Source organism: Parasteatoda tepidariorum, chromosome 1 (genome assembly GCF_982258835.1).
Source record: "Parasteatoda tepidariorum strain Cologne lab strain chromosome 1, Ptep-v5.0, whole genome shotgun sequence".
In the NCBI taxonomy this organism is placed as follows: domain Eukaryota; kingdom Metazoa; phylum Arthropoda; class Arachnida; order Araneae; family Theridiidae; genus Parasteatoda; species Parasteatoda tepidariorum.
This window is the reverse complement of record NC_141755.1, coordinates 24,729,792-24,738,805: the sequence shown is the minus strand read 5'-3', so window position 1 is coordinate 24,738,805 and position 9,014 is coordinate 24,729,792. Positions and strand designations below refer to the sequence as shown.

At 26.5% G+C, this 9,014-nt stretch overlaps 1 long non-coding RNA gene across 4 annotated transcripts; it reads left to right on the top strand.

Moving 5' to 3' along the window:
- Window positions 1-378: 378 nt before the first annotated feature.
- On the top strand, window positions 379-8,516 carry LOC147816337 (uncharacterized). Of its 4 annotated transcripts, XR_015432849.1 has the most exons (5): window positions 379-810; window positions 2,523-2,552; window positions 3,913-3,946; window positions 4,575-4,619; window positions 8,347-8,516. It is a non-coding gene; the product is annotated as an uncharacterized LOC147816337 (long non-coding RNA). The 4 variants fall into 4 exon arrangements; XR_015432846.1 differs by having other exon boundaries at window positions 381-810; window positions 3,913-4,619; XR_015432853.1 differs by lacking the exon at window positions 2,523-2,552 and having other exon boundaries at window positions 397-810.
- The last annotated feature ends 498 nt before the right edge of the window (window positions 8,517-9,014 follow it).

Genomic DNA, 9,014 nt, shown 5'->3' with positions numbered 1-9,014 from the left:
TTTTGTTAAACATTTGTTGATTTTTTAGACGTTTTAATGTCTGTTTTAAAATTTTCAAGAATGTTTCTGCAATTAATATTTCAATTAAATTCTCTTATTTGTTATATTTAATGAAATTTTTCAGTGTATGTTCATCCTGGTGTTATAGTTTTCTTTTAACTATGTTATCCGTCCATTTTAAAATTGTATATTCAGATGTAATAAAAATGTTTTTCAATTTTCGATATGTTTTGATAATTATTTTTATAATATTAAATGATGCAAATAAAAGTTTGTATGTTAGCTATCTTGCATTTTGATATTCTTGTTTTTTGTTTTTATTTTAAATTTTTTCAAATATTGCAATATTTCAAATATTTTAATAAATTAATTCATTTTAGATAACGTATATATACATCTTTTAAAATGTTCAATCATAATACAGTGAAGCGAAAACGTAATGAATTCAGTGAAGGAACAAAAAGCTTTGTGATATCAAAAATTGAATGTTTTAATCGAATATATACCCAGCAAAAATATAAGTTCTGGCCATCTTCGAAATTACTGACGGTACTGATTGAAAAGTGAAGGTGCAAATTACTGTCAGCTGGGTTGATTGCTGGGCCACCCTATGAACTTTTGCCAACATTGTAGGAAGTGTTGGGCCTGTACATTACAAGCAGCCGCATCCCGTCAGTCTGAATCTACCCAATGGGCCACCAAGTTAAAGTTGTCTGCTGCCGCCAGTGAAGCGGTCGAGCGAGTAACTGTAACTGTGAATTTATTGTTTAGAAAAAGAAGCACGTTGGATTCTTATAATTTTCAAAAAAGGTAAGGTTTTATTTTTTTCTATTACATTGAAGTTATTATTTTAATCATTTTTGATTTACTATTGTTCAAATATGTTTACGACGTGCAGATTTCGGTTTACAAAGAACCGCGTTTGAAGTGCTGTTTTGGCGCTATGTTTTAGATTGGCAATCATCTTTATTCAATTAATACATCATAATTAACACCTTTCTAAGATAGAATAATAAAAAATATTAAATTTAATTCAATGAAAATGTACAGACAAATGTTTTATCAACACCAAGATCGCCGCCAAATTTTTAGCGACAATCGAGCAGTAGCACGCCAAAAACAAATATAAATTCTGTTGTATGATGACTCTTTAAGTGCAATTCATAATATGTTGTAGCATATGATATAAATCAGGTTTATCTAAGTATATTATGAAAATAGGTTTGTATAATAATCAAGAATTTTCATTAAAACTTATTTCTTTATGTTAAATAATATTTAGATTTTAGTTAACTAATTGCTGTTAGTAATATTAAAAATTGTTTCTGTTATATGTATTTCATTTTAATGAAATTTTTGAGCTAAATTCAAGTGTAAAAATAGGTAAAGGTTTAATAATTTATACTAAATAGTTTAAATTAAGATGAAAAATTTATTTGTACATGTTAATATAAATAATTGCGAAGAATCGTGCTGTGAATTCTTAAACAACCTAAAAAAAATATAGATTATGGAAAGTTTTTTAGCACGCAGTTGCTCATACTTAATTGTATATTGGCTAACCCCACTTATACAAAAAAAAAATATTACAAAATTCTTTTATATTTTGAAATCAATGTTAAGTTACTTCATAATTTTTGTTAAGAGTTAAGTGAATAATGTTTTTATTGTGAATTTCAAGTTAATATTCATATAAAATAATGCCCAATTTTTATAGGGATTACAAAAATATATAAAAGTTCAATACAATATGAAAACAAAATTCATACTCAATAAAAATAACAAACAACTCTTTTTCTATTAGTTTTAAAAATGTTAGAAAACCTGTTAACGCTCTCCATGAATTTCTATAGGTTTTCTTATTTCTTGCTGTGTTTATTATTAATTTAATGAACTCGCACTCGTATTGGTAACATGCGATCAAAATTTCTACTTTTCGACTAGTTAGAGTACTAAAATCTACAGGAGCTCTGTACTTGTTGACAATTTAAATTACAATCATTTCCTGACCGCTATAGACAGAATATAATACCATTTTATTTACAAGTACAACTTCTTAAAAGGATGTTTGACCACTTTCGAAGTAGCCGAGGTGCTTCAAATTTAACTTGTATTCTATTGAGAAAACAAGTTATAACTGCTTCCAAATCACTGAAAGCTAAATTTATAATAATTTTTTGCAGAGAATCTTTCAGTGGAAATAAAAGTTTTTCAATTAACTCCTTGAAAGATTTTCAATGCTAACCTTATATTTTGTGATCCTAGAGCCGAACTTAGAAAATTTTGTTGTTTTATTGTTGACAATTCTGTTAAGAAAATTTCCTGACCTACAAGTTATTTTTCTCATTCTAATTTCTGAAAAATATTATTCTAATTTTCATTCAAACGTTTTGAGTGCCCGTTGTGTAATGCTTTTTAAATTTTTGCTGAAAGTTAAGCGAAATTTTTTTTACTGTATATCTCAAGTTAATATTCACATGAAAGTAAGACCTTTTTTTTTCTTTTACCTCTTTAAATGTTAGAAAACCTGTGCCAGTCCTCCATGAATTTCTGTAAGTTTTATTACTTAATGTATTTATTATTTATTGAATTATCTCGCTTTCATGTTTGTAACAATGGTAACTTGTAATTGAAATTTCTACTATTTTCCAACTGAGTGAAGTACTGTGTCTCTGTTCTCATCAACTTCACTTTCCAAGTAGCTGAAGTGCTCCAAATTCAACTCTTATTCCATTGACAACTTACATCTTATCACTTAAAGGAATTTTTTTTTTTTCTTAAACTAAATATCAAATCCTTATATTGAGCTTTGTATGGAAGTGCTAGACTAATATAATTATTAATAATAGTTTATTAGACACAATATGCTTTAATATTAGATTCCATTGAACACTAATTTAAACGTAAATTTACGAGTAGTTTGAAACACGGCTTAACGAAAAAATCTAGCTGCTTTTTTTTATTGATAATTTTCGTATTTTATTTTCATAATCTGTTTTGGCTTGAGCAAAATAGTTGTTGTTTGCCTGTCAGTCTGACCACAGCAAAGTGAGGGTTTAAACGCACATATTTTAAATAATTGTACTAGGGGGCGAACCATATGGAAACGACAAAAATTTGATTATAATCAATTTGAAAAGTTTTTTTCAAAATAAATTAAATTTCAAAAATGACTTTTATGTGAAACTGTTCTATTTTACATAAATTAAATTGAGAAAAGCAACTATTACCAACCAATTCCCCTGATACAAATTTTTAAATTTATTAATAGTTAAAATGATTTATCAATTAACTTATTTTTTTTTTTCATCATCTGCAGAATCTTTGTGCATAAATAATTTAATATTATTTTGAGAAGTAATATTTTAATTATTATTATTTGAATTATGATTTTAAAGAAGGATTAAGGGCATTTTAATGTATTAAGCGAATTCATTTATAAAGTACAGTGAATTCTCACTTATGCACCAGTCTTTGGGACCAAGAGAAAAAGCGTATAAGATTTAAAAAACAGTAAGTTCATGCAAATAAGAAAAGCTTCAGATTCAGCAAAAGCTAAATTTACAATAATTTTTTGCCGAGAATCTATTAGTGGGAATAAAAAAATAAATTTCAATTAACTCTTAGGAAGATTTTCAATGCTAACCTTATATTTTGTGTTTTTTTTTATTGTTGACAATTCTGTTAATAAAATTTCCTGGTCGAAAAGTTATTTTTCTCATTCTAAATTTCCTGGCCTACAAGTTATTTTTCTCATTCTAATTTCTAAAAAATATTTTAATTTTTATTTAATCTTTCTGGGTGTCCATTGGGTAATACTTTTTAAATTTCTGCTAAGAGTTTACCGTAAAATATTTTTACTGTATACAAGGTAATATTTACATAAAAATATGACCTTTTTTTTCCTTTTAGCTTTTCAACCTGTGCCAGTCCACCATGAATTTCAGTAAGTTTTTTAACTTTTATCATATGCAGAATCTTGGATGTACATAATTAATTTAATATTAGGTACTTTGAGAAGTAGTATTTTAATTATTATTACTTGAATTATGATTTTAAAGAAGAATTAGGGACATTTTAATGTATAAAGCAAATTTATTTATAAAGTGCAGTGAATTCTCCCTTATGCATCAGTTTTTGGGACCAAGAGAAAAAGTGTATAAGATTTTAAAAACAGTAAGTTCATGCACATAAGAAAAGCTTCAGATTCAGCGAAAGCTAAATTTACAATAATTTTTTGTGGAGAATCTTTAAGTGGAAATAAAAAAATAAATTTCAATTAACTCTTTGGAAGATTTTAAACGCTGACCTTATATTTTGTGATCCTAGAGGCGAACTTAGAAAATTTTGTTGTTTTATTGATGACGATTCTGTTAATAAAATTTCGTAGCCTGCAAGTTATTTTTCTCATTCAAATTTCTAAAAAATATTATTCTAATTTTTACTTAATCTTTCTGGGTGTCCGTTGTATAATGTTTTTTAAATTTCTGCTAAAAGTTTACTGAAAAAATTTTTTACTGTATATCTCAAGTTAATATTTACATAAAAATAAGACCCTTTTTTTTCCCTTTTAGCTCTTCAAATGTTGGTAAACCTGTGCCAGTCCACCATGAATTTCTGTAAGTTTTATTACTTTTATCATCTGCAGAATCTTTGATGTGCATAAATAATTTATTATTTTGAGAAGTATTATTTTAATTATTATTATTTGAATTATGATTTTAAAGAAGGATTAGGGACATTTTAATGTATTAAGCGAATTCATTTATAAAATACAGTGAATTCTCATTATGCTTCAGTCTTTGGGACCAAGAGAAAAAGTCCATAAGATTTTAAAAACAGTAAGTTCATACAAATAAGAAAAGCTAGATAGAAAAGTTTCAATAGCTGAATAAAACTACAAATAGTCGTGAATAGCGGCTAAACCTTCTAATTGTTTTTAATGATTTCGAGTAATGTTTTTGTCATCTCTGTTTTTGCGTAAACTGAGTAATAGTAATCGCTATAGCTTTACATTCCTTGACCAAAAACTAACATTTTAATTGGTGGTGGGAAAGACACTGCTAGATAAATTTTGAAAGCATATGGGTGGTATATATGGTGGTTTCAATGTGGGTGGTGTGATAGATAAGACACCTTATTCAAATTCATATAAAAAAATGTCTTCCTAGAAACAATAAAGGTGAAAAAAATCCCATAGGGAAGAAAATTGAACTGTATTACTAGATCCAGTAACTTATTTCCTTTTATCTGTAACGAAGATTGTTTATTTGCTTTAAACTGAAAACTTTTTCTAAAAAATGGGATTATTTTTTTCTATTTAAACAAAAAATAAAATCAAAATTTTAGACTTTTAAAAAAAAATTGTGTGCTGAATTGAAATATGTATTTTCTGAATGATGCATAAAGAATTATAATTATTATTATTTTCCTATATAATGATCAAGGGCCTTTGAAAACCTTTGTATATATGCAAAAGGCACATAAAAGAGGTGGCGCAGAAGTGATTGGTCACTGTATGTAGTTTTATATTTTAATAATGGTTATTAATTTTCATTTTAATCGTTCACTTCCCTATTCAATGAAAAAAAGTGTTATATTTATAAATTTTATTGATGTATATAAAATATTTTTTTAAAAATTTTATTAAGTACAGTAAGATTTTGATTGTGAAAACACAATCATATTTAAAAACCTACCTTGTTAACATAGCTTAAAAACGTGTAGGTTAAAGAGAAAAAAAAAAGTAACGACAAAGTACTGATTTGAAGCATCTTGAAACTAACCTGTACAATATTGAATGCCTTCTAGGACATTATTTGGTAGAAAAAAATTTTGCGATAAGAACAATTTTTTAGTCCAAGCAAATAAAATGCTCCGTAAAAGTTAAAAAATTCTTAATAAAATGTGTAAGTAAATTTAATTTATGGTAATTAAGAAATAATGTTAATAACACCTACATTTCACTTATTTATCTATTCTTCAATAGTACAAAATATTTTTATTTGGCAAAAATATATACACCTACCTTTTTAAAAACAAAAAAGTTTTCTTGAAACAGAAGTTTAAAATGTAAACACATTAGGAATCTCTAAACTAACATTTAAGTGCGACAGAAGCAAAAAGATTATAGAAATCTTACGATTTTATGAGTTAAACGAGATGAAAAACATCAGAACCAGTTTAATTGCATATTGAAATGTTGAAGTTTTTAAAGATTCTTTTTTAACTTTCCGCCCTATAAACGGGTTGTGGTTGTGTGACGTGGGCGACCCTGCTTCACCACAGGTGCCCACTGGGTAACGAGAAGAAAGTAGTAGTTCTGGCATTCCTGTGGCCAATGGGACAACCCCCCAATGCCTGCAATTTAAAAAAAAAAGGGAAAAAAGTCTATAATAAGGAAACGCCCATTGTAACGCTCCTGTCTTTGGGCAATCAAACAGGTTTAAATGTTTTCAGTCTAATTTTTCTCTGAATTATTCATTAGATTTAAATAAGTTTTGTTTCTTTTTATTTGTGGCCCATAATGTGTGTATCCTATTACAGAGTTTATTTGCTAGAATTCGAAAAGTATATGTTGAAAGTGGTTAATGTGCAACTCCTGCTATTCTAATCTACAGAAAATGACAACTAATTTTTCTGTATCAAATAAAAATGCAGTGTACCTCCTCGAGAAGGGCCAACCGTCCTCACTGCCCTTTGACGACACTGTCTGATAATATTCCTTTTAAAAAATTTAATGTGTAAATGATGATTACACACTTTTAAAATTATTCGTGTTAATAAGTTTGATTCAGATACCATTACAAATATTTACTTTGTTAATTCTCAACTGGTTAAATTTTTAAAAGATTTTTTTAGTATCAATAAGTTTATTAAAAGATTTTTTAAAAAAATTTGAAATGAATATTTTTTTTAAAAATATGTACCTTTCAATATTTATTTTTAGTTAATCGTTTATTAGTTAATAGTTTAAATTATGGAAAAAGCCTTCAAGTTTAACAATATTTTTTTCTATTGCACAATGTTTTCTATTGCACAATGATTTTCTATTAGCATGTTTTTTTTCTTTGTAAGCTACAAATTTTTCTCATTTTGATAATGGGTGAGAACTACTTTTTGAAATATACATGTAAAATAGTAGGTATAGGATGGTAATTTTACAGTCGTTAAGAATCGAATTCAGCTGTTACATAATAGTACACATTTTGTTAACTATTTACGGTGTTAATTAAAAGCCCTTTAAAAACTCGGTGTACCCTTTTTTTTTTAGGAAGCACCTTTCCCTTTTTTATTCCTAGGCATAGTAATGGAGTATTTAACAAATATTTTTTGTTAAAAGAAGGAACTAAATTAATAAAAAAATTTGAAGAAAAGAAATTTCATCAGAGATGTAAACAATGTTATTAATATTTATGTAAACTTTTCATTTTTTGTCTTACATCTATACCAGTTATATAAAGACATTACGGAAATCGTGACATTGGTCAAATCTGTCGTTATTCTTATCTAGTTCTTGTGTTTTTTATATGAGGAAAACATTAATTTCACAAAGCATCACCATTAAAGTAATTTAAGAATTTATTGATTTATAAAGTTATTACAGAATTGTAAAATTATCTGCCTTTTTAACTAGCAAATTTTGAGCAACCTTTTTTCATATGGTTTCAATTCTGGTTTCAATTCAATACATATTATTGTTTTGATGCCTATTTTAATATGAAAAATGTTGTAAATTTTGAAATTTTTTTTGTCAAGGGTATACAATTAAAAATTTAATCATAAAAGTAAAGCGAAAAAGAAATACTATTGATACATTCGTGCATGTAAGTAATATATAAATATATTTAAAAGTAATTTTTCTTCTATACCTTTCCCTGAAACAATAATTTACATTAGAATATCATAATTGTTTTAAATATTAAATGCAATAAAATTGAGCACCATAAAATTAATGAAGAAAAAACTGCATGTTTTTTAAAATTAAATATTTTCTGAGAAAAGGTGAGCACAAAATTAAACACCCTGAATAACTTTTCATTTAACAGTTAGATTTTCATGTACTAGTTGTCAATCTTAATGGGTTCGTGAGTCAATATTCAATAATTTCATTCAGAAAGGAATTTTATGTTCAAAATCTTTCTAAATTATAAGACAGGTGTATGTTTTGCATGGTGTTACTAATTTGAAGACTAATGTGATGAGTCAAAATTTATCAATGAAATGATAAAAGCAAAAACTTTTCGATAGAAATTTTAGTTTTAAAAGCTCATTTTCACAAAAATACTTATATGTTTTTAAAATATACGATTTGCATAATTTTTATTTTATTATCCTCTCTTTCAGGAGAACTCTTCTGTGCTATTCCAAGTGATTCTATGTAGACAAAGATATGATTCCTCTGTTGTTTTTATTATTTTTAAAATTAAATTGAAATTTGTGTAATATTTGTATTGATTAAGGTTATGTCTTTGTATTTATATGTCTTTGTATAATAAAATGTTTGCAAGAGACAATGTTGATTATTCATTTAACTAATTTCAGGGTACATTCAATTCATTACATGACTGGCTACATTAGTACATTTTTGTCCAATACACCTATTTTTTGTTAAATTTGCTGCAAGACTAAATATAATCAGTAAAACATGAATTCATAATCAGTATCGCACTAAATGATCATCTCTGGACAGCCTCTTAATATTATCGGCTGTAGGTTGTATTTATTTTTGTATAGGGTACAATAGTATCACTAGATTCCTTAAGAACACAGCTTTTATTTTAAAACATATATATACTGACTACAAGCTATTATAGACATATATATTGACTTCAAGTTAAAACTTGAAAAATTACTTGTGAGATACAGAATTTTCATAATTCTGGACAGCAGTTTTATTATTCTGCTTTTAAGTAGAATATCACTGTAAAGAAAAGATTATTACATATGTTTACCTAGTTTAAAAATGTATTGATAAGTGGAAGCATAGATTGTGCACAGCAAATCTTTAGGAC